General features: G+C 38.7%; 1 protein-coding gene across 1 annotated transcript in view; it reads right to left on the bottom strand.

Moving 5' to 3' along the window:
* The window catches only part of LOC103897429 (rho GTPase-activating protein 7), a 175,894-nt gene that overhangs the window by 356 nt on the left and 151,930 nt on the right, over positions 1–23,608 (bottom strand). The window lies entirely within an intron of this gene.

The raw sequence follows: 23,608 nt of genomic DNA, 5'->3' as shown, positions 1-23,608 counted from the left end.
ATATCTCATCCTGCCTCCCACCTAGAGGAAGCGCAACAGCAGCAGCGCTCCCTTCTTTCTGCAAGGCACAGCCCGCTCGTGGACCTCAGGAGATGATCTGGCCATATAATCTAGGAATGTGGGTAGCAGATGTCGGGGAGTCGAGTGCCCTACAGATGGCTCACACATGTTTTTCACTTCCATGCCCCAGTGCCGTATTGTGGCTGTCTCGCCAGTGCATTGTCTCAGCAAATTAAATGGGTAGGGGTTTAAAAGAAGAAACAAAGAAGGAAATATGGCACGCTACAGGTGCAAACCCTACAGCAAGGGCAAGATTTGAGGGGATTACTACAGAAATCGTGTCAGTTAGTTCAGGCAGGCTATATGCTACCACAGAGACCGTTTTCTGCAAGGCTTGTTGACTGGCCCTGCAACCGATCCATGGTTTGAAAAAGTGATTCCTTCCCTTGAGCATTTATCCAGTGAAATGTTCCTACTGACAGTATCTCAGCCTGGAGTTTCTTTGTGAAGAAAGCATTTGATTGCTACTAGCTTCTAAGACAGTTATGTCTTATTTCCAACCTTTGTGTAAATCTTTTTTCTTCCCTGCTGTACCTCCATCCTTCCTGGAAAAGGGATCTTTCTTTTTGCTTTGTGCTCATAGATGGAAATGTCAGATAGGTTCAGAACAGCAGTTAATCCCCACTGTAGGAGGAAGCAGACTCCATGGTCTGTTTTTAGGAAAGCTGAATTGAGGAATAGCTCTTTTCTGAAGCAGTTGGTAAAATGTTGTATTCGGTTACCTACAGATACTGTATGTGGTTCTCAAGTCATAGGATGTAGTTAGTTCTATCCTGCCACAGTGTGGTCAGGAAAGATGCCTATTCCTTTCATCCAAAAGTTTAAAATTAAAAGCTATTTGTCACCAACATGACAGCTGTGTTTCTTTCTGAATGGAAAATAAAAGTTGAGTCTGCATTTTTTAAAACTTCGTATAAATCTATATGAACTCCTGGCAGGGAATATAATCCTGTGTGTATGTCAGCATTCCACAGCAGAGTTTTAACAAAGATCACATGTTGCACATTGGAAAGCCAAAGCACAGAAACATTGCAGTTAAAAACAAAACCCCTGCATATCTGAATAACAGCCTAAAAACTATTAATCTGAACAGCTGTCCTGTGCATGATAAGCAATAAAGGACAAGTTGACTCAAACAAAGCATAAAAAAGAAAACCTGCTACAAGAATACGCTTAACTAAACAGAATTTCATCCTTTTTTTGCACAGCATATATTGTTCTTTGATCACAGTAAACAGATTCTTCCATAACTTTTCCTTTCTTGCTTTCTTAAGGTCTGACTGTAGGAAGAGTTTAATACAGTGCACTCCTAATGCTCAACTTCAGAATTAATTAAAGAAAATAGGAAAAAAAAAAGCAAAATTACCTATTGTAATTGGTTTATGGAGAATTTTAGCCTAGTCATTATTTGATTCAGATTTACAGAATACACTTTCCAGAGCACATAATTATGTGATATGCTCCCGTATCACATGAGTAAGAAATGATATTGCTGATTCATGATCCTAAGGAAATTTTTTTTGCAAAGACTGGACTATGCACAGAAAGAACAGTAATTAAGAACATGTTTATTTTGTTTTTCTTATCAGTCATGAAATTTATTGAGAGCTTTGGTATTTGAATTTCCGTATTTGTTGACAGGAGAGGAAAAGCAGGGGCAGTGGCTATGCATGTTTGTTCAAAATGCCCTCCAAATAGTCTTTTACCCTATTTTGATGGGCTTTGGCAGTAATTCAATTTACCAATCCATACCCTTCAGCCAATTAGTGCCTGTTCTAGCAGTAGGTAGATGTTGTAATGTGCATACCAAACTGTTAGGATGGGATCTGACAGCACAGATATTAAGAAAGAGCAAATTCACAGCTATGATCTAAATATAATTCATTCCATAGTCCAGTTTTGCATTATCACACATTTGCCCATAAAACACAAAAAGCTGAAAACGGTCAAAATATTTATTCTCTGCCCTCTTCAGGATAAGAGATACAAGTCTGTTCGTACACTGAACGGTCTGGCAAAACAAGTGACCCACATACTAGGATCTGGCACATTTATCCCTTGCAGCAGCAAATTTCAAGTTAGTCAAAAGCTCTTGGCTTCAATTTCACTGCTTTTAGGAGATCATTTATAGTTTGTGACTTCGCTGGTGTAATGCTGTATGAAAGTATAAGATTACAAAGCCTAATTTAAAAAAAATGCAGTTATGTAAGGAGATGGTTAAATTCTGAAAGCTTTACTCGTTTCTTAGCCTCGATTAATTAAGAAAGAGTTCTGACTGAATAAAATCTGTGTAAGGATTTTGGGATTTAGATTCTGAGTGTTTTCCCCCCAATTTTCCTGAATATCTTTTATTCATGTTTGGATACTTAGTGAACATCTGTGTTTGGAGGTTTGTTTTGGTCAAAAGAAGAGGATTTTTTTAAAGCGCAGTTAAACGTAAGTACTTTAGAGATAAATAACATTCCTGCTCCGTTAAAATACTCTTCTATTGCTTCTGTACGTGACTTGGCCCAGGGCTGATTATTATTCTCCCTGCATCACAGAAGCGTGTAGCAGATATTTTATGGCTGCTTAGAACTGGCAAAAAAGGCAAAGGGTGGGGAAGGAAAGACAAAAACATCTTTTGGTGACTTGGCCCTTGAGGGTTTGTCCGGAGAACGAAGGAGACTTGGAAGTTCTTTGAAGGGATCCACACACTATGTTCATATGGCTAAACCCTGTGCTGGTTAATCATTTAGTAGAGTTAGAGCCAAACTTAAACCAAGAATAAAAGTAGTGCCACTCAAAGGAACAGAAGCTTTATAAGGAGCTAAGTTTGGGATGAGACTTGCTTTAAACAGATTGGGAGAAGGGGAATAAACAAGTGAGTAGATGATCAAGCTCTGCTTAGAGCTAGGTATTAGATTTGCCTGTTTTCAAGCTACAAGTCAAACCTAGGGGTTTCTACTTGCCACTTGCCTGATACCCATTTTCAAAGGAAGAATAGTCAGCCTCAACATAAAATAGGAAAGTCATGTCAGTCCCAGATGGAATTTTATTGCTTAGTGAATCGCATTAATATTAGCATACCAGGTATGACATCCATACTATAGCACACTGTTCTGGGCACTGGAGGAAAAAAAGAAAGGCGAATAGAGGGCAGAGGAAGTACATATAGCCCCAAACAGCCAAATAAAATGCAGTGGCTGCAGCTGCTGCAGATTCCCTGTAAACCCAAGTCATAGCCCCTCTGACATTACTGATTTGAGAACAGGAATAGCTAGCTGTGTTTTAGTCCTCCACATCTCAGGAGAGATATTTGATCAATTTTGTACTGAGGTGCATAATGGGAATGCAACCCAGCAGACCTCGTCTGTACCCACCTCCACTGTTAAAATCAATGTAGCCTGAATGTGTCTCAGTTTACTTGCTCATTCTCTCTGCCACCTGAAGGGGCTAGGACCCTGAGCTTTCAGGCTCAACACTAGTGAGCTTGGGTTTTCTCACTGGAGACTGCATGACTTATGTGAAGGTGAAACTTGCACAAAACACGTAAGAGCTTGTTGGCTCTGAAATACTGTCTACCATCTGTGCTCTACTCAGTAGGTTAGGAGCTCAATGAAATGCAGTTGAGAAGTGGTGCAGAGATGTGAGCAATGCTGTCCTGAGCCTCTGTATCCACGTGGTACAGTGCAAGAAGCTGTACGTGTGTCTTCATTATCTTGGATTAATACCATAACTGCTGGGCTACTAACTAAAAACATTCGGGAGTAATGCCACTGCTGCCCTCTCTTCTGTTTCATTCTTGTGATTGATGCCTAAAATGAAGCTTTTACTAGCATGGTTAGAAATGCCTACAGCAGAAACAAACTGTTTCCTGATTCAAAGTGAAGAAAGTCTTTCTGTTTTAGCATAAACCAGTCATTTATTCCCAAACTGTTATTTTATTTCATTCAAAATCCATCTTCCTGCTGCTTTGATGGTTAAAAATCATACTAGTCTGCAAGATTGTGGGAAACCCTGAAAAACGTGGTGTGGGATGATTTTAGGCCAGGCATGAGAAGAGCAGTGTGGAGAGAAAGGCTTCACAATGGTGTATGCCACTGTTTAGGAAGACTTAGCAGTTATTTGCAGGTAGAACAAAATACTGCAGTGGATACAGGATGAATTCCACCTCGGTGTCACTCCCCTACTTGGAAGAAATTAATTTGAGAAATTTTGATTATCATATCTTTTCTATTCCTCTGAGTCAGAGCTTCATTTCTAGCCAGAGCATGCAGCTGACATTCCCATCTGAAATCAATTTATACTCCTAAATGTTAGCTAGTAACCAGTGAGCAAACCCAAATGCTGACATTTTATTTTAGCTAATCTTTTCAGGTAGTTCAGGACTTAGTGTAGCAGCACATATTAAAACAGGATATTTGTTTAATTAAACTTCTAATATTAAAAAAAAAAAAGGTTAAACATTTGTTATTCACTTCTCTTGGAAATACATGGAAATAAATGTGCAACAGCTGAAGTTAGAGTTTGCTAATAAAAAACTCGGTTCCATTTTTATCCAGCTAAATAAGTCTTAAAGGATAAAAGGACACTGCAAAATAAATGCAACTGATCACCCTTTTCCTAAAATCTGCAGTGCAACTCTGTGGTTTGGTTGTATCTTTTAGCCAAAAATATCTTGATACAGTATCTGTCCATAGGGCAACAGGGTTATGAATACATATTCAAAAGGCATACAAAACCAGATTGTTATTAATGAGTCTTTTATACTTCAGCCTCTGGAATAAATCCTGTTTCTTAGATTCATTCTTTTCTTCACTGAGCTTTAAAGTGGGATATATTCACTTTGAGTGAGATGCTAAGTCATCCTCTTTACCGTCATTTTCTTATTTCATGCCTGACTATTACTTCCTAGCCACACACCTCAAGTCATTTCTTCACAGACAACAGGAGATTTGGGGAAAAATTCTATCCTAACTTCAAAGTATTCAACTATGGTTTTGAAGGCTACAAACCTGGCCAAGCGCTTGGCTACATTTGCCTAAGATCTCTTCAGAGCAGGGAAACAAAGCAGCCATTCATGCCAGAAAGCCTTACTTGGAGCTTGGCTACATTTGCCTAAGATCTCTTCAGAGCAGGGAAACAAAGCAGCCATTCATGCCCCAGAAAGCCTTTTGTCTGGGTCCCAGGAAAAGACAGACAGACCATACAGACAAATGATGGAAGCACGATTTGGCCTTGCATGACAGCAGTAAAACAGTCAAAGTTTAGCAGAAAAACAGAAGTCTGCAGAAGGGAAATGGTTTGCACCAGTCTTAACAGCAATTAGTGGAAGCCCCTTACTATTCCCTTTGTGATGGTACAGACGATCTCTCCTGGTTCTTCTGTGCCCACCTACAACACCCACGGAGTCAGCAGTTGTACGGAAGTTGCATTTGGCCACCAAAACTCAAACCAGTGTTGCCAGGAGGGGAACAAAAACACAGGAGGTTGTCTTCGGGCCTTTTTCTCCCTGGCACGGAAGATAGCTGACAGCCTTCTCCAGATAGGGCTTACTACCACTTCCAGTGAACCGATCGTTTATTAGCTGAATCTGTCCCACAGAAAATGCCTGTGGTACATGCAGCAGCAGCAGCAGAGAAGAATAAATTGTTTTGGAGGGAGCCTCTGTAGTCTCGGTGGAGGGGATGATAAACAAATCCTGTTCCATTCAGCAGCTTGGTGTGCAGACATACTTTGTGCATGCCTCCGGCTATGGGATGCATTGTTAATAATCACTTCAAAGTACTCTATGGGCATTTAAAGTTGCTCTCTGTTTGCGGCCGTTTCTTTGGTCTTTTGGACACTTTTGAAGTTCTGGCCAGTGGTATGCCAGTACTGCCAGCAATACAAACTGCACTATTGTTGCGTGGCACTGCCGCCGTGTCTCAAATACTCCAGGCCTTCTGTCTTGGCATATCAAGTGTGTTTGTGTGTGCATGTTTACTAAGACTGAAGAGCCTTGTACTGGTTGGTGCACATTGGAAGAACTTTGGCAATATTTTCTCTAATGTAAGCACAGCATGCTTGTGTAGCACACAACTGATTAACGGCCACTTTTGGGGGGATGGGGATTGCAATGATGAGTATCTTATTTTGTATCTACTTACATCATCCTTTTCGCCTGACAAATTGTCTTAAAAATGGCTTATGAGGAGTCTCAAAGGGAAAGGAGTTATTTGTTTTGTTTATTTGTTTAAGAACATTTTAAACCATAGATCACATCAAAAAAATCCTAGGCTCATAGGACAGGGCTCATAGCTGTCTGACAGCAGGTCACATATATTGCATTATATCGCAAAATCTGTTGTGAAGATCTTTGCAACAGAACTACCAACATCTACTTTGAATGTTTTAACTTCAAGGCAGTGTAACTGTGGATCACCTTGCGGCATAGATTTTATCCTGTGTAATGGATGTGCTAAATAATGCATATATATGTACAACATGAAGAATGAAGAGGATGACATGGAGTACAGGAGATCCTGATCCTTCATTGTAACAAATGCTGCTGCAGATCTTTTGGTAGTGGTGAGGCCAGGGATGGGAGGGGATACTTCATCTTCACTTTTGACCATATGTTGTAACATCTCAGCAGTGCTCACGTCCTGGACTTTTTTTTACCTGTGTAAAGGTGGATGTGGTTTCATGGTCATTTAAAGCTGATATAAATGAGAGCTGGGACCAAAATGTTGCCTCCTTCCTCTGCTTTCCATCCCCACCTGTGCACTCCCATTCCTGCCTTTGTTCTTCCACAAAAGTTCACAAGGCCACACAATGACTTGGATCAGGAATCACCGTGGCTGAAAACTAACCTGACAGCAAACAAACAAACAAACAAAACAAATCACCCCGCCCTCCAAAAACCCTCACTGATTTTCAGCTAACTCGGTTTCCTGCTCCAGCTCAGCACCTGACAACATGAATGCTTACAGCAGCACAAAGGCAATGATGGGAAGGACGCAGCCCTTGTTTTACCACCGTTACTAATCTTCAAAGTCAATGGCTTCTGAAGAAGCACAGTGTGTTAAGTCTGGGGTCAGTTATAGGCCATTTCTTCACTTTCCTGCTCCTCTGGCTAACACTAGCCAAGAAAGCAGGTGAATTTGCAACACTGACAGTAAAACCACCCTGGATTATATTTATCAGTTAAAATCTTCTTTAACCACTTCAGCGTATCTGTTAGCTGGTAGGGTGGTCTACATATCCTGCCACCATTGTCTTAGATTTTAGGCTGTTTCAGAAATATACCTGTCCTCATTCCATCGTCAAAGGTTCCTTGATGAACATAGAGGTGTAAGATCCTCCTTCCTCTTCTGTCCTTCCCCAAGCTGGGAATGGCTAGCATCTCTTCTCTTTCTATTGCAAAACCTGTCCCCATATCTTCTGCAATTGGGCATTAGGATATATTAGGATGTAAATCAAGAGATTATGTCATTCTGCTCCCTTTTTGCTTCCTTAAACATTCTTGATTAGTATTTTTAATTAATTTGTGTATCTGTTCCTGACTCCCTAGTTTCTTTTACGCCCTCCCATAGAAACGGTCATTAAACTGCATCATTGTTATCTCAAAAACCTGTAATTTTGTAATCTACTAGGTTTGCCAAAAGAGCCATACTCAAATATAGCACAGAATAAAACATCTTAGATCTCAGAAGGATGCCCACCATTATGGCATTTATACCAACTATTGTAGGACTAATAAAATAAATGTCTGCTGGTAAGGTGAAAGCCAGTGTTATGTGATACATAAACATATGCCTCTTCATTTTAGGTCAACATCTTGCAAGATTAAGTATTCTGATTTCATACCAGCTGCTTCCACTGGTATCTCCTCTCGCCTGCAGATGGGGCCAGGAAGGATCTTGGCTGCATTTCAGCCAGATGGTGACTTTCCTTTGCAAAAACATATGTTCACCGGTGTGCCATGTTCAGCTGCCAGTTCTGCCCTCATCATAACAGTTCGTTCAGCAGAAATAACAATTTCTAATCTGTAGGAAGGTATACAGATACCCCGACCACCTTTTAGAAAGAAGACTGAGGAAACATTAGGCAAGATTGGTCATTCTGACTAGTGGGCTGAAACAGTTGGTAGTTATTAAAGGAAAAGTATTAAAGGAAAAGTCTGAACCTGGTTATGCTAAACAAAACAAAAGCAGCAGAAATAATAAATAGATAGGGTAAAATGCTCTGTGAGAGACTGAGTCTGCTGGATTACATTTGAGCACACATTTGACAACCTGATGGAATTTTTTAGTAAACTTTGGGGTGAAATATTCTCATTCTTCCTGGAATTATGAGGTACAATTCAACTGACAATAATAGCATGATGGTAGAATATAAAAGGAGATATTAAGAAAAGAGTTCTTTTCTTGAGATCAGAAATTATGCAGCACTGAGGAAAATATTTAAGTAAGACAGCCATAGTTGTGATAGGAACAGGTCTTGAAAAGGAAAGTGGGAAGAGTAGGTGGGCTTGAGAATGAGCATTTGGTAACTCAGAGGTGTTACCAGGATTAAAGAAATATTAGACTGAAACTTGTGACCTCCTATTCCTTCTGCTTGTATTAAAATAATCAGATTCAGTCAATGTACAGAGGTACAGTTATGCCTTAGTAATTTTTAGGCACCTCCAAGATCAGAAACAATGTCTCTCAGTACTATCGCAAAGAATTTTTTGAGGTTTCATATTTTTCACCTTTTTCTCCCCATAATGTTGGTACAGGAATGGTATCCTGCATTCTTTAAATAGGGTATTAATCTATGTGCAATTCAATACGAACGTTGCATGCATGTATGAGTGTCTGATCAACCTTTGATTGATTAAATTACTAAATTTCTTTCTAAAATGCAGAAAGGCTAAAAAAAAAAGACAGTACTATCTGCTAGTACTTCACAAGCTGGTCAGCGGGGCTGGGACGTGTGAGAGGGCAGCTGCTGACTGACATGCAAGTGACTGCAAGGAAGGTGTGCCGGGGAGTGTCAGCAAGACCAGAGGGAAACTGAGTGATGAAACACAGAAACACTAGGAAAGGTGATAGCTGATTGCTGTGTAAGCTTAACAGAGAGCCTTATATCGGGGTGGAAATGCCACAGAAGAAAGTGCAGAGAGTGTCTTTTGTTTTTTTCTGTCCCGCTCATGCAGCATTCTAACAGTAGAAGATATTTCAAAATAGGTTAAATGTTCAGCAGCCTGACCTTGGGGGACATAAAGAATGTCCCTTAAAACAAAGGTGTCTGGAAAGCCATTTATTCTTAGTCTAAGGGTTTGTGGAAAAGAAAATTCCCTGTTTTGTAAATGCCATTTGTAAATGCAGGGAGGGTCAGATGTGATCAAAATAAGAGTGTGGTGGGAAGGGCACCTGCTTCATGCAGTTACATCCAAGCAGTGTACTGTCACTTTCGGATTAAAGTAACCTCAGCCTCAGCTATGGAAAACAATATAGTGACAGCTAAACATATGACCAGTATATGCTATGATCAGGCTCAGCTTCTGTTCAGAGAAATGTATGAAAAATGCTGGAAAATAATCAGGTTTTCTAAACACTAATTTCAGGAAAATCATACACTAATCACCTCTTGTATCTACAATAGGACAATGCAGTTGTCTGTGAGGAAAAAAAAAAAAAGAATTATTATTCAGGGATTACAAAGGGACCCACCAGACTATGTAGTCAGACCTTTTATAAAATATAGACCAAATCTTGCCCAATAATTTTTATATCAGGCCTAGCTTCCACTAACTTGTTTAGACAGAAGTTATGCACTCTTCTTAAAACAGGTGGTCCATGGCTGTAGAAAACTTGGTCACATTAGTCACTGGGTACTCTGCAGACCCAAAATAAAAATCTGTACTGCATCCAAAAGGAGTTCTTCAGACTCCTTTTTTCTTGAATTTGTTTGTTTAACAACTGGGGCATCTATGATACATGTTTAAACTTGGTTCTTACTCCTAATCAAAACTGGAGAACATTATACAGCCTGAATGCTTGACTCTAGATGAAATATTAAGAGGATGATGGAATAGGCTGTTTGCTTTTGTGCTGTCCTTTATCACTGCATCACCCTCACTGTCCTCTGGATCATGTTCTCATTTGGATCTTGAATTTATGTTTTATATTTTCTCTGATATTCTTATATGTGAGAGAAGAATAAGAAGTCCAGATTATAAATTAAACGTACTTGCTTTTGAATAAAGGAATATTCTCCTTCATCTTTCAGATAATATTTTATCCTCATCCTTTTGTACTTATCTTTAACATACAACTTTTCAGGGACAATATAAAATGCAGTTTCTCTTTCCCTACCTTTTGCATGCTGTACCCTATCAGTTTCAAGCTATGTCTAAGCTGTTTTGTTTGTATCATTTACTTTTCATTTCAGATACGAGCATCATTCGGGACCATACACAGTTCTGTGAGAAATGCTTGTTCAGTTTCAGCCAAAGCTGCATAGGTGTGCAGGCTTAGGACATAGCTTTGCCACTAGCTGAAGATTGTGGGTCAGTGGAAAGATGATCAATGATTTTAGTAAGCCTTTGACCAGACCTTACATGATATGAAATTAAAGCTGGGATATCATTGCATAACTGTTGGTGGAGGGTTTCTGAAGACATTGTAAGTTTTACCACTAAAAACCACAACCATTTGAAGACATAATAAGAAATAGACTTTTGTTGCAAACAAGAACCTCCACTGAGGAACTATTGAAACATTTACATTCAGTGATTCGTTAAACATAATAAAAGAAAAGGTACTAAATTAAAGTTTAGCTTATAAGACTCAGAACTCCAGTTCCAAATACCTACATAAACTGATACCTTGAGCATCCATTGTTCTTTTAGAGCTGTTTGAAAGTGTTTAGTAAGTCACTATATAAAAATCTTGTTTTATTCTTTACGTAAGAATCTAAACTATTGAAAATGATGTAATACACTTGATAGTTTCAATATTAAGTGATGATATTGAATATTTACTAAACGTTTGATCCTCATTATGCAGACTTTGCAATTTTTTAACATTTCTAATCATTTCAGACTATTTCAGATAACATTTGTTCTTTATTATATAGTCTGTTCTTTTTTATATAGTAAAACAGACAGAAAATGGAAAGATTTCCTATGAAATGTTGAGACTGTCTGGAGAAATCAGCCCTACTAAGATGATGCCCTTCATGCAGTATGATCAAGATGCAATTTTTGATTGTCTCTGTTTCACCTTAAATTTCCATGATCTGATTAGGTACTTTTTTTGGAGAGGCTTCAGCCTGTGAATTATTTGACACATGAAAACTACTTTATGTTACAAACATCTTGGGGATTGTGAAGTCAGACCATCCAAAGAGACCAAAGAAAAAATTACTTTCCAGAAATTAAATCCACTAAAACATAATTCTTACATAAATATATTTTTATAGAGGAGAGATTAAAAAGCTAGAAGAGTTTTTGAGTTAGAAGATATGAAGCTAACTAAATAAATCAGTCTGTTTTGCTCCCTATGGTTTGGCTTTTGTGCCTAGATCTCCTCCTTGTGTTCAGGAAAAACTGTCCATGGATCAGTCGTTACAATCCCAAGTGTATGAAATATTTTTTTCTTGTTGAGGAATGTGACATACTTTGCAAAGTAGGAACAAATGGTGCAGATTCATCTGCTTAATAAGGACTGGCAATCTGGAGCGTCTGAGAATGCCTCAAATGCCAGTGCATTTTAGAAATGTATTTTTGGTGCAATCTGAGGCGTGCTCGCCCTGTGTTTTGCTGTGCAATATTGGTAGTACGATGGCAACATGATGTGGTCTAGGTTAATGCTATACTTGGAATTTTTTTGGTTTGTTTTCCGCATTCCCTTGCTTCCTTCCTCAGTGAAGCTATTTCCTTCCAAACAGTGTTTAAATCGGTATAGACTAGCCAGAGCATAGTCTGGGCTGGTTATCAGCAAGCCTCACAACTGGAACGAGTGTCTCTAGATTTCCTTATCCACCTCCCCAGCAGTTACTGTCATCAAAGCAACTGGATGGGACACAGATGAATAGCTGCTCTTAGAATAGAAATCTGCAGCAAGGTCATTGGTGTTCAAAACAATCTGACCAACAGCAGGAAATTCCCTCCAAGATTGCTAAATCTTGTTTACAAGAGATGTCTTTCTGCAGGATATACCCTACCCTGTAGGGGTAGGGAACGTCATGTGACACAGCACATTTTCTTGGGTAGTCTCAGAAAGCAGATAGGGTGAAGTTCTGGCAAATTCCCACTTCCTTCAGTGCAACGGGGTTTCAAATGAAATGTTTCATTAGGGAAAGGGTAGAAATTTTTGGTGTCTAAAATCAGTGTTGTCAGGCAACATCTAGTCTGGCACATGTGTGGAAGTAGAAGATGGCATATGGAGGTTCCCTTGCTGAGAATGGTTGTAGCTAAATCACACTGGCAGATATAAAATAAATCCTGAACTAAACTATCTTGAAATAATATTTGCCAGAGAAGACTGAATGAGGCCTTGGAGACTGGAGCAGCCACATCCCACTACCAAATACTCCTCAGTACTTGGCTTATGTCCTCCACTCCTGTAGGAGTTGATCTTAAGGGATAGATACTTTGAGGTTCACCAGATCAAGGGGCGAGAGGACCACAGGTATTACACTAGAAAACTGACACTTTTTCACGATGCCTTCTCAAAACATTCACAGAATCACCAAATTTATAAGTACATGATTTAGGATCCCCATCAGATTCTGTTCTTGTTTTTCAATTCTCTTAAGATCATAAGAAAAAAGGAAATCTCTAAGACAGAAGTGCCCAAGCTGTGGCCTAAGTACCACTACTGGAACGCAAGCTACTTTATAGCAATACCCCAATGCTACCCCAAAAGCTGCATACCTCTTTTTGCACATGTGGCTCAGCAGTGTGGACCTAGGAACTTTACCAGAGTCAGCTCAATGGCATTGACATTCGGGAAGTCTTACTCTATCATGAACATGGATACCTCTTTCTGTTTGGAATAGCAAGAGACATAAGGTAATATTTATGGATTATAGACTGCGTCTAACAGAGGTGTCACGAGTTGCCAAAGGTCAGCCAGACTTCATGTTTTCTTTCTCATGTATGATTACATTGCTATCCAAGACAGACTGCTAATCTGTCACAGGGATTAGTAGCCTAAACTGGGTGAATATCAATGACATCAAAAGCCTCATGAAAATAATATCTTGCTATTTGTTAGTCTGCTCTAAGGACAAAATATCCATTAGCACCATCGTTTAGGTTTAAATAAGAATGATCAGTTCTGAAAAGAAAAAGTAGATTACAGAAATATTATGGATTTAAAGTAATACTCATGATATAGCTGAAAAGAAATGACTCATTTTATTGGGTGATACAGATTGTTAAATGTGTACTTTTAACACATAGATGACCAGTTTACTGCCTCTTATACTTTCAGGTTCTGGCTTAATTCTGCTGACAAATTTAAATGCACTGTTTGTGAGCAGCCTTATATGTGTAGGGTATGCTCAAATTTATTTGTAGGATAAGCTTTATGCTTGTAAGACACTACCCTAAATTCTATATTCAGATTCACACAGCCCAGACCCTTCTGGACTCATTAAGAGACAAGCATGTAAAATGAAGTGCAGTCAGAAGCACTACTTTCAAAATTTACGTTTACATGCTTGTTACCTTCAATACTTGGTTCATATTGTAAAGAATAAATTTTGTAAGAGCTACAGTTTTCCATTAGGATGGTCTTTGGCTGTCATTTCCATCTTTGGGAGGAAAATTCAGCTTTATGTATACACATTCTCTCTGCTATCTAAAGTTAGTATTAATCAAACAACAGTATAGTTTTCTCTTTTAAACAAATAACAAGTGAACGTGTGAACAAAGGAAAGCTAAATAAACAAACAAATAAACATTCTTCCCGCATCCATTTTCCTTGAACATTTTTATAAATGTTTATGCTATTTCTAGTTTGTACTTAGGGCATATGATATTCTAACATTTGCTATTGGTCTAAAGCCCTGGTTAACTTGTCTTGTTGACTTTGTAAGTGAATTGGATGACCTAACCTTCATAAGTAAGAATGAATAAGGATATCACTCAAACAAGAATAGGGTGGAGAGCACTTTGGGGAGTGATATGGACAAGAGGAAACAAGGAGACCTATTTAAAGTCACTGCTCGTCCTATTTAGCTGAAGAAATATGTTCGGTTACAAATAGAAACACTAGAATTAAAATTATCTGTTTTCCTTCCTGAGTAGAGAGAAGGGTTTCTTGACATGTTTTAACATGAGACATTTATTTTCCTTTGTTCAGATTTCTCCTGGCCTCTCACAAGTAAATAGGAGTCTTTTTTTTGTGAGTACTGCAATCACTCAGAAATAAATACACTACAAAGCTTGATCATGAAGTCCTGGAGCGGACTTGACTCAGGGATTTGCAGTATTTCATCATCCTGTAAGTACTGTTTCACCTATCTGCCAAAGCAGGAGGAAGGAGTCAGCTGGACTCAAATGGACATTGGGTCATACCACCATCAGGCACTGAGCACTGCCTTTAATCACGTGTGCAGTACTATGAAAAAATATGTGGCATTTTTCATTTTATTTGATCAACTTCCTCAGTTCTGCATGCCAGATGGAAGGAGAGGGAACAATTTAAAGGACTCCTGTACTGTCCTCTCAGACAAGATTTTGCTAAGTGCATTACTGGATTAGCCTTCCTCTCATTTTTTATCACTGTTCATTATAATTACTGTTCATCACAATCAGATTAGTGTCTTACAGTTTTGATGGGCTGCCTAGCCACATGTATATGGCCACTTTCAGTACTAAGACATTTGTCCACAAAGAAGCTTCTAGTACGTTTTCTAATTACCAGTCTACTACAGTGACAGTCTGTGCTTATGGAATATGGGTAATATTCCATACAAATGATCTACTGCAAAATCTTTTGTGGAAAAATATACAGAAAAGAGTAAGAATGGTGTTGGGTAGGCAGTGTTTTAATTTGATAGTGTAAAATTTTTCCTAGTTGTAAAAAGTAGAAAAAAAAGCATTTCTTAGAGATTACTGTTAAAGAACATTATGTTTTGAAAACATTTCAGTATTTAAACTGGTTCTCTCAGATTCCAAAAAAAGGAAATCAATGAGATTTTTGCCAAGTAATACTTAGGTCTTTAAATTTGGTCCCAGCTAAATAAGATCTTATGAAATTATGATTTTATTTAGGTTTTCTTAAACTACACCAAGGTTATACCATTCTTTACGATTTCTGCCTCTTTTTCAAAAGTGAGAGCACATCTGTTATAATAGCAGATCCAGTCCTGGGCTTGTTTGCAGCTGGATATAGTTGCAAAAAATACCAGCTTTTGGTGTTATTTTGAAGAAAAGTTAACTCCAGCACAGTGCTGTCTAATCTTTTTATTTACATTTAGTAGCCAGATGAAGAGCATCCCATCTCTCAACACGCTAGTTAAACTTAGACACAGCTTATATCAATCAGACCAATAACTTCATGTTAAAACGCTTAAATATTTTTAGAAAAAGATGGGTTGAAAACTGAAGTCAGCATATATTAGAAAAACAGTAATAGCAAAAAGCTTTGTTGTTGTCAACCAGCAAGCTTAACCACACATTTGATATAACGAAAACAGATGTGCAGACACTACTGAAGGAAGTGGGGCATCTTTGATCTGCTGGCTGCTGCTGCTCACTCACAAAGGACAGTTGCTTCCATTAATGAGGCTTTTCTAGTTTATTAGGTTTGCTGATTTCATGTGCCTAGAGCAGGAGGGAAATTGCGCTACTCTCTAAGAAACCACTCTGATATCTTGTAAATACAGAGCTATAAAGCACTCATGTCACTTATGGCCATAAGTGGGATATCTTTGTGAACAGTTGGTATGACTGCTTGATGATATTTAAAGAGTGTGAATGGTGAGCAGGACAGAGGTAATGCATTGTTAGATGAGCTGATATTTGGAATGAACTCAGGTGAGAGAAGAGAGAAATCATTCTTCAGAATGAATCAGAATTCTTCAGAATCGTTCTTGCAGAAAACTAAAGTCTACCAAAGCGAATGTAATTTCTGGCATACTGAGAAATACTTAAACAAATCAGAACAGATGGCTGAATAAACTAATGATGTTTTATTTGCATAAGTCAAGGGGGTCCTATTTACTCCTATTACACTTATCAGTATAGTATATTGCATGTAGTTAGCTCACCCAGTTACACGACTTAACGAGACCTATACTGACCACACACAGTGTTTCACATTCATGTCAGTCCTGACATACATACAAAATGCTTTTTGAAGACAGAGTGCCTAAATCCTGCTAATTTTAAAGTTCAGAATTTTAAAGAGGCTTGCAAAACTTTAAAGGCCATTCTCTCAGGAGTGCTATTTACTGTAGCAGCTGCTAAGAATCTGTGAACAGTCATGCCAAAGACAGGTAAAATAACATTCATCCACATTGCTGTTTATCTAGTTTACTAGCTGTTGCTGAAATAACTGGATTATTTAGATTCTTGGTTTTATTGCTGTTTCACAAGGTTTTACAGAAAGTAATAAGTTAAATAGTGAGCTCCTTTCATTCTCCTCCAGTGAATGTCAATGCTGCATCATTTTTGTTCAGATGTCTTGTGTTCTTGTGCATGCCATTTTGAGCTTGTCTCTTTAATTTCCCTTTTCACCCTTAATTTACAAACCTGTCTGGTTAGTAGGTATGTCTCAGCACAGTTTATTCTTTTCTTTTTTTACCTATAGTGAAATTTCAATTTACTACAATGTATTTAACACTAAAGTAATATCTAAAACATGCCTCCAGTTCAAATTAAGCTACAAGTGGCAAAGGGGTTATATAACTCAGAAACCAGATCCTGATTCTCCTGGAAGTTTATTGTGTTGCCACATAACGGAATTACATTTTAACTATAAAACTGGATTTTGAGCCCTGCTCTATTTTTTTTATGCAAGACTATTTCCCACCTTTAGTTTCTCACACCCAGTGCAGTGTGGGTGCACTCACTTGCGTCCGAGAAATTCAGTGGTAAATCCATCTGCTCACACTGAGTTTGTGGGGGAAAAACAGAAACCCCACCTTCACACTCGCCTCCTTGTAAGCCAAGAGATCAGAGTTTCACTTGCCTGGCCCCACAGGGAGAGAAGTAAGGTAACGCTGAGGCATACTCGCTGCCAGCTGAGCGCATCCCTCAGGCTGGGGCTGCTCTATTTTTTTTATGCAAGACTATTTCCCACCTTTAGTTTCTCACACCCAGTGCAGTGTGGGTGCACTCACTTGCGTCCGAGAAATTCAGTGGTAAATCCATCTGCTCACACTGAGTTTGTGGGGGAAAAACAGAAACCCCACCTTCACACTCGCCTCCTTGTAAGCCAAGAGATCAGAGTTTCACTTGCCTGGCCCCACAGGGAGAGAAGTAAGGTAACGCTGAGGCATACTCGCTGCCAGCTGAGCGCATCCCTGACAGGCTGTGGAGGTTCAGCAGTTATATTCTCCTCTTAAAAGGAGTCACTCTGCCCCAAATGCTGTGGTTAGCAGCACGCCCCCAGCCACTGCCACCACTATGGTACAGTGCTCATCCTCACCTTGGGCAAAAAGAAGGATGGTTTCTAAAGCTGCATGGAGTTTCATTGCTATTTAACCATCACGTTGAATTTAAAGGGATTTCAAAGGAGCAGAATATTACCAAGGCACTGTTAAAAGGGCTCAAGTGTGAGTGAGGATAACGTTTGAAGCCTTTTACTATCACGCACACAAATATATACATCACATCAAAAATACTTCTGAATTAATTTGTGTAACTGTCAGTAACTAAAGGATGGAGTTATAGAGAAGCATTAAGAAAATTTCCTCTACCCTCATCTGAGATGACGAGCTCTCTGGAGCGGTGGCTGTACTCATACCCTGTGCACCTCCACTGGGAGCTGATTGAGCTGGGGAAATTTTTATGGGATGACGTTACTGTGTACGCATGTTGCAGGGAAAGCATTAAGAAAGGAGATCCTGTTGTCCTATGTGAACAGTATGGTGTTTGCAAGCAACACTTTTCTGGAAAGGACAGTCTTATGTTAGCTTTAGGTCAAAACTGCTGGATGTGCAGATTTTTCTTCTTTGCCTTTCCTTGGACAGCTGCATTTCAAAGTTGGAATTGTTATTTCTGTGCACATATGTAGAGTACTGGAATGGCAGCAGCAAATACACATGGAGCTTCAAACATGAAAGGACTTTCTATGTCGATTCTGAAAAAGAGACAAGGAAAATTTGCTCATGTATTGTGGGCCTTTTCTACTGTTATTATCACTTTGCTAATGAATATTTGGTGCAACTCCGTTAAAATTAATGATGCTTTCTTTGATGAAAAATCCAGTTCAACCACAGTATGGTGTATAGCGTGTTCCAGACAGAGTCTGTGAGAAAAAGAAAAAATATTTTTGAGTAGGACTTCTCTGCAATATCCAATATGATATAATAGAACACTTGGTGTTCCCAACCTCAATTAAACTGTGAATTATACTACTAATTCCTTAATGCTGAAGAAAATTCAAATGTGATTGAAATTAGTGTCTTGCTAATGAAAAGGCTATTTTAAGCTTATTTCCTGCTTACCCTGATTCACCAGTTCCAGGCACTAATTATCCTGTATCCATAAAATAAGTATGTTTATATAATGTATCAGGCCTTTTGGTAGAACAGATTCATCCAGTAAATAAATTTAACATTGAAGAGAGAGGGGGGGTGAAATTGTGAATCTTTTCTAGTTATAAATTAATTCCAATATACTGCTTTATTGGTACTGGTCAGAAGCAGTGTTTTCAGGATGACAGGGACAAATTCCTCTGAGATTACAGTTTTCTTTGAGAGATTGCAAATGCTTCATGAGAAATTTGTTGAAAAGTTTTATGCAAATGGGAGAGCATGTCTTGGTCAGGCAGACGAGATTCAGTCTCAGTATAGGAATTGCCCATTCAGAAAAAAAAGTCAGTTTTGCTCACTGCTATGAATCCTCTGTCCTCAAGCAAACTTCATCTACAACACCATCACTGTATGGAGAGAGGTATTAGTCAGACGGTGCTCAGCACCTGTTCCAGGCATTGCATGAACACATGGTTGTTGTCTGTCCTTGCCTCGAACAATTTTGTACCTAATGTTGTGAACTGGCCCCTGGCAGAAAACTGAAATGATGGGAATGAAATGGTATGATGCACGGAAGACAAAGGAAGAACTGGAGTGAATGATGTTAAATAGAGGGGGCAGAGAAGAGTTAAATCCCTGTGGAGATTTCCCCAGGTGGTGGATACTGAAACCTCATGTTTGAAATTACATCTTGCTGTGGTAGCTCCAAAGAAATGGAACCAGATGTGCTCATCACTACCCATCAGGCCACCATGGCGAGCTAATTTTGCCAAATAGCCCAAATATACACAAAGCTGTAATGACCTTTAATTCCTAACAGCTTCAGTAGATCTTATTAAAAGCAGTGGTGGGCTCAGGGATCAGAAACTACTGGTTTCAACTTTCAAATAGGCTGTCTGAGGACGCTAACCCCAGTGACATTACAATATAAGATGTCTTATGAGCAAAAGAAGTATTATAAATACTACTAATTAAAACATCGAGGAAGAATATGGACCCATGAAAGAAGTAAAACAAGTTTCTTGGCAATCAATTTTGCTTTTTGCAGTCTGAGAAAAAAACTAGAGAGAGAAGATTGTCATTATTTCTCTTCTTAAATACATAGATCTGATGGGATGATAGTGAGAACAATATAGGAATTCAGATAGGGGATACTGGGAAAGGAATTAGGTTTTATGGTCACCCATAAATGCTGCAATGGCAGTTAAGTGCAAGGGTACAAGTTACAAGCTTTTCTATGTAGGCTTGCTGAATTATTTCTATTTCTCATGGTAGTTGGAAAGATTGAGAGATGTGGACTGTCTTTTTATTGGTCTTTGAAATCTCATCAAAATACCTATCTTCAACTTGTTCATATTCTTCTGTTGGACTACATTCTTTCCTTTGTGAAGTTATTGTTGCTTTCACATCAGCAAAATTCCTTGCTCCTAGTAAGACATAAGCTATTTAAATTCTCTGCAGTGAAAAAGTATTTCCATTTGAGATCATCTAACTTTATTGCTTCACGTCCAATAGCCTATTACAAGATACTTACAAAACTTCCCAAGCTAAGTTCAAGTTAGCAATATCTACTATTCAATCAACAAATTGAGATGTTTCATTTCTAATCTAATCTCTCATTTTTTTCATTTTCACTGAGTGTCCATTCTTTCAACTGTTCTGCATATCTGTCCAGTTGAAGAAAAAACCTCCAGAGGATTATACCATAGATATACACTGGTCAGCTTCAGTAAGGTTAAAATACCATGGAACATAACCGTGCATACACTTCACTGCACTTCTACATTTCTAACAGGTACAGAAGGAGGTTTCTTTTGAAATGATACAAAGTGAACATATGTAATATTTTACTACGTCAGGTTGCAGGCCAAACCCTTAAAGCCTATAGATGACAACATATGCCCATAAGAAATGGAACAGATTTTACCAAGTACTTTCAAAGAACAGACTCAAATTGAAAAGTGGCTTCAAGTTCTCTTAAAAGCTGCCATGGCTGGGAAATAAGCCAAGGAGTCTGTGTTTCTATAATACTTGTGCTGATGCCAGTGATAAATATTTGTGCAGTCATTTTCCCTCCTGCTTGAAGTATCTGAGTGCTTGCTTGAGGGTCCGAACAGACCACAGATAATTTTATCTTCCAATGAACAAAAGACTCAAAATCAAATTATAGAAGCTATTACTAGAATATGAAAATTCAAAAAATAGATGTCTGAACTCTTTAAATTAAAAGAAAATATATAGCTTTCTCAAATAACGCGAAAGTTACTGTGTGACATTTTATGGCATTTATAATATAGAAGGTTAGAGCTGTTGATCATAATAGTCTTTTTGGCCTTAGAGGAACCATGGCTATTCCATGTGATCTGAGATGCAAAAAGATGAACTCACAATCCACCAACAAAGAGGTCTTGGGGGACTCTGGACTGACCCCAAAATTAGATCTAAAGGTAAGGAAGACCCATTAGTAGTGTGACATTTTATGGCATTTATAATATAGAAGGTTAGAGCTGTTGATCATAATAGTCTTTTTGGCCTTAGAGGAACCATGGCTATTCCATGTGATCTGAGATGCAAAAAGATGAACTCACAATCCACCAACAAAGAGGTCTTGGGGGACTCTGGACTGACCCCAAAATTAGATCTAAAGGTAAGGAAGACCCATTAGTAGAGAACCTTTAAAATTCTGACTGCAGGGTTATTTTTGCTTAAGAATGCTTTTCTCATTCACTTCACCCTATTATAGAAATCCAAAAGGCCAATCAACATAGCAAGAGTCATACATATATCTATGTATGTATGCACTGTATGTACTAATATATACTAGATTGAAAAAATCACATGGAAACATCATCTTCCTTTTCTTCATTGATACAACTGTGAAAAAACCTCTAATTCTGGCTACAAGATTGAATGTCAGGATTTTATCAATAGTGTAAGTCTCATTTGGTTCTTAGGTTTCTAAAATATGTAGTGTGCAGAAGAATATGGTCAGCACTTTTGCATTAAAGAGCTGGAATTGTGAGTATGTCCATTCACCAAATTCTTACAGCAGAAAAACAAACAAATTCATCAACATAAATGTCTGATCGCAATCCAGTTTCTCCTGGTTCTGCACAATGAGAGATTTTTAGGCAGCACCTTCTCACGTTAAGAACAAGATTAGAGTTTTTCTTCAGATCTGTTACATGAATCTCTGTCACTGCATCATCAGTTAAAAGCAGCGGGAGACAAAATCAGTGTTGTGCTTGACTTATGCAACTGTCCTCAAAATTTCTATCCAAGGTTTCTTTGCCTTTTGAAACCTACCAAACTTTCATTTTAATCTGAACTCTCTTTCTTCCAGCAAGATCACTCAAAAAATATCCCCCCCGCCCCCCTAATTTCTGATTACTCTTTAACAACCTAATTGAGAGCAAAGCAAACCTCTCTTTACCAGGCTGCTCAGGAAAGTTGTTTTCATTTGCATTGAAAAACTTTATGCTTTCTCATCAATTTAATACACGGTTGTGTATGGCAGTGCTCCCTGAAGTTCATCTCTGTGTAGGGTTCGACAAAACCCAGAAATATTTGCTGAACTACTGATCAGCAGAAACATCATGGCAGATGAATCTCACATCCTTGAAGCTTTAATTTTCCATCTTTAAATGAAAGTCTTCAGGATGAACAGAAGTAGGCATGGTGAGAGCTAGTATATCAAGGCAAACGCACCACACCAGGAAGCTGCGTACCTGTCTGAGGGTAAAATAGAGATATTTGACAAGTGACGGATATGGAGAGAAAAGAAAAGATCGAGGCCAGGCTTCTTTTGCACCAGCCTTCTGGGAACACTGCACAGTCGTGTCTCTGTCCCCTCAACTCTGAACACTGACTGCAAAGATGTGCAAATGACATTGAAAAGCACAAGTGCAGATAAGAAGACATGTTATACAAAAGTCATGGCTGGAAGAAAACTGCTTACTGCCTAGCCTTTTGAAATGAAACTTTCTTTTATATATTTCAAGGATTCAGCTGCCTTGAAGAATATCAGATTAATGAACCAAGTAAAAGCAACAAGAGCATCTCATGCATTTAATATTATCTAAAGTATACACCAGACAACACAAATTTCCATTTTCCTCAGTCTTACAGACCAGAGCCAGTTTAATGCCTTGAGATTTTCTGCCGTGACTGGCAGCGACAGGCAAAGGCACATGCCAAACCTTCTTGTCCGTGGCTCACCAGGGCAGGCCAGTTGTTACTTCAGCTCAGGTGGCAGATCCTTTGCTACTGTAGGATGGCTGCCAAAATAGAGCTTCATCATCAAGTAGCAAGGGCAACATGGCAGAAACTCTGAAAGGATGCGGTGAAATTTGAACATGAGCTTCTCATAACACTGATAGAGACTAAAAGTCTTTTGGAACATCGACAGAGAGAGAGAGACAGTTAATCTAAAGCTGAACACAGTCTTGTGTTGGTTCTGTCTTACCTCTCTGCCAAATGAAGTTGTATTGGTACACAATAGAGACCTGAAAAAGTGAAAGCACAAGAGAAAAGCAGAATGCAGGCTTTCCTTTGTCCCTATGCCTTTTCAGCAATTGGCTTTCTATTCGGCAAGTTCCCTCAGAGAAATGTGCAAAACACTCATCCTTATTTGCCAGAAACTGCAAAACATAAACCACTCTAATTTATATTAGAGTATAATCCAAAAGCTAGAGTCATTGATGGGCTCTATTCTGTTATCACATAAGAGAACATGAGGAATTAAAGATGCAACTAAAGTGAAATCACATGAGAGACGGTGTCCTGGTTTCAGCAGGGATAGAGTTAATTTCCTTTCTAGTAGCTGGTACAGTGTTTTGGATTTAGGATGAGAACAAAGTTGATAACGCACCGATGTTTT

The sequence above is a fragment of the Aptenodytes forsteri genome, unplaced genomic scaffold, assembly GCF_000699145.1.
Source record: "Aptenodytes forsteri isolate BGI_AS27 unplaced genomic scaffold, ASM69914v1 Scaffold65, whole genome shotgun sequence".
In the NCBI taxonomy this organism is placed as follows: domain Eukaryota; kingdom Metazoa; phylum Chordata; class Aves; order Sphenisciformes; family Spheniscidae; genus Aptenodytes; species Aptenodytes forsteri.
Note: the sequence above shows the minus strand (reverse complement) of the source record. Positions and strands in the feature narration are given on the sequence as shown.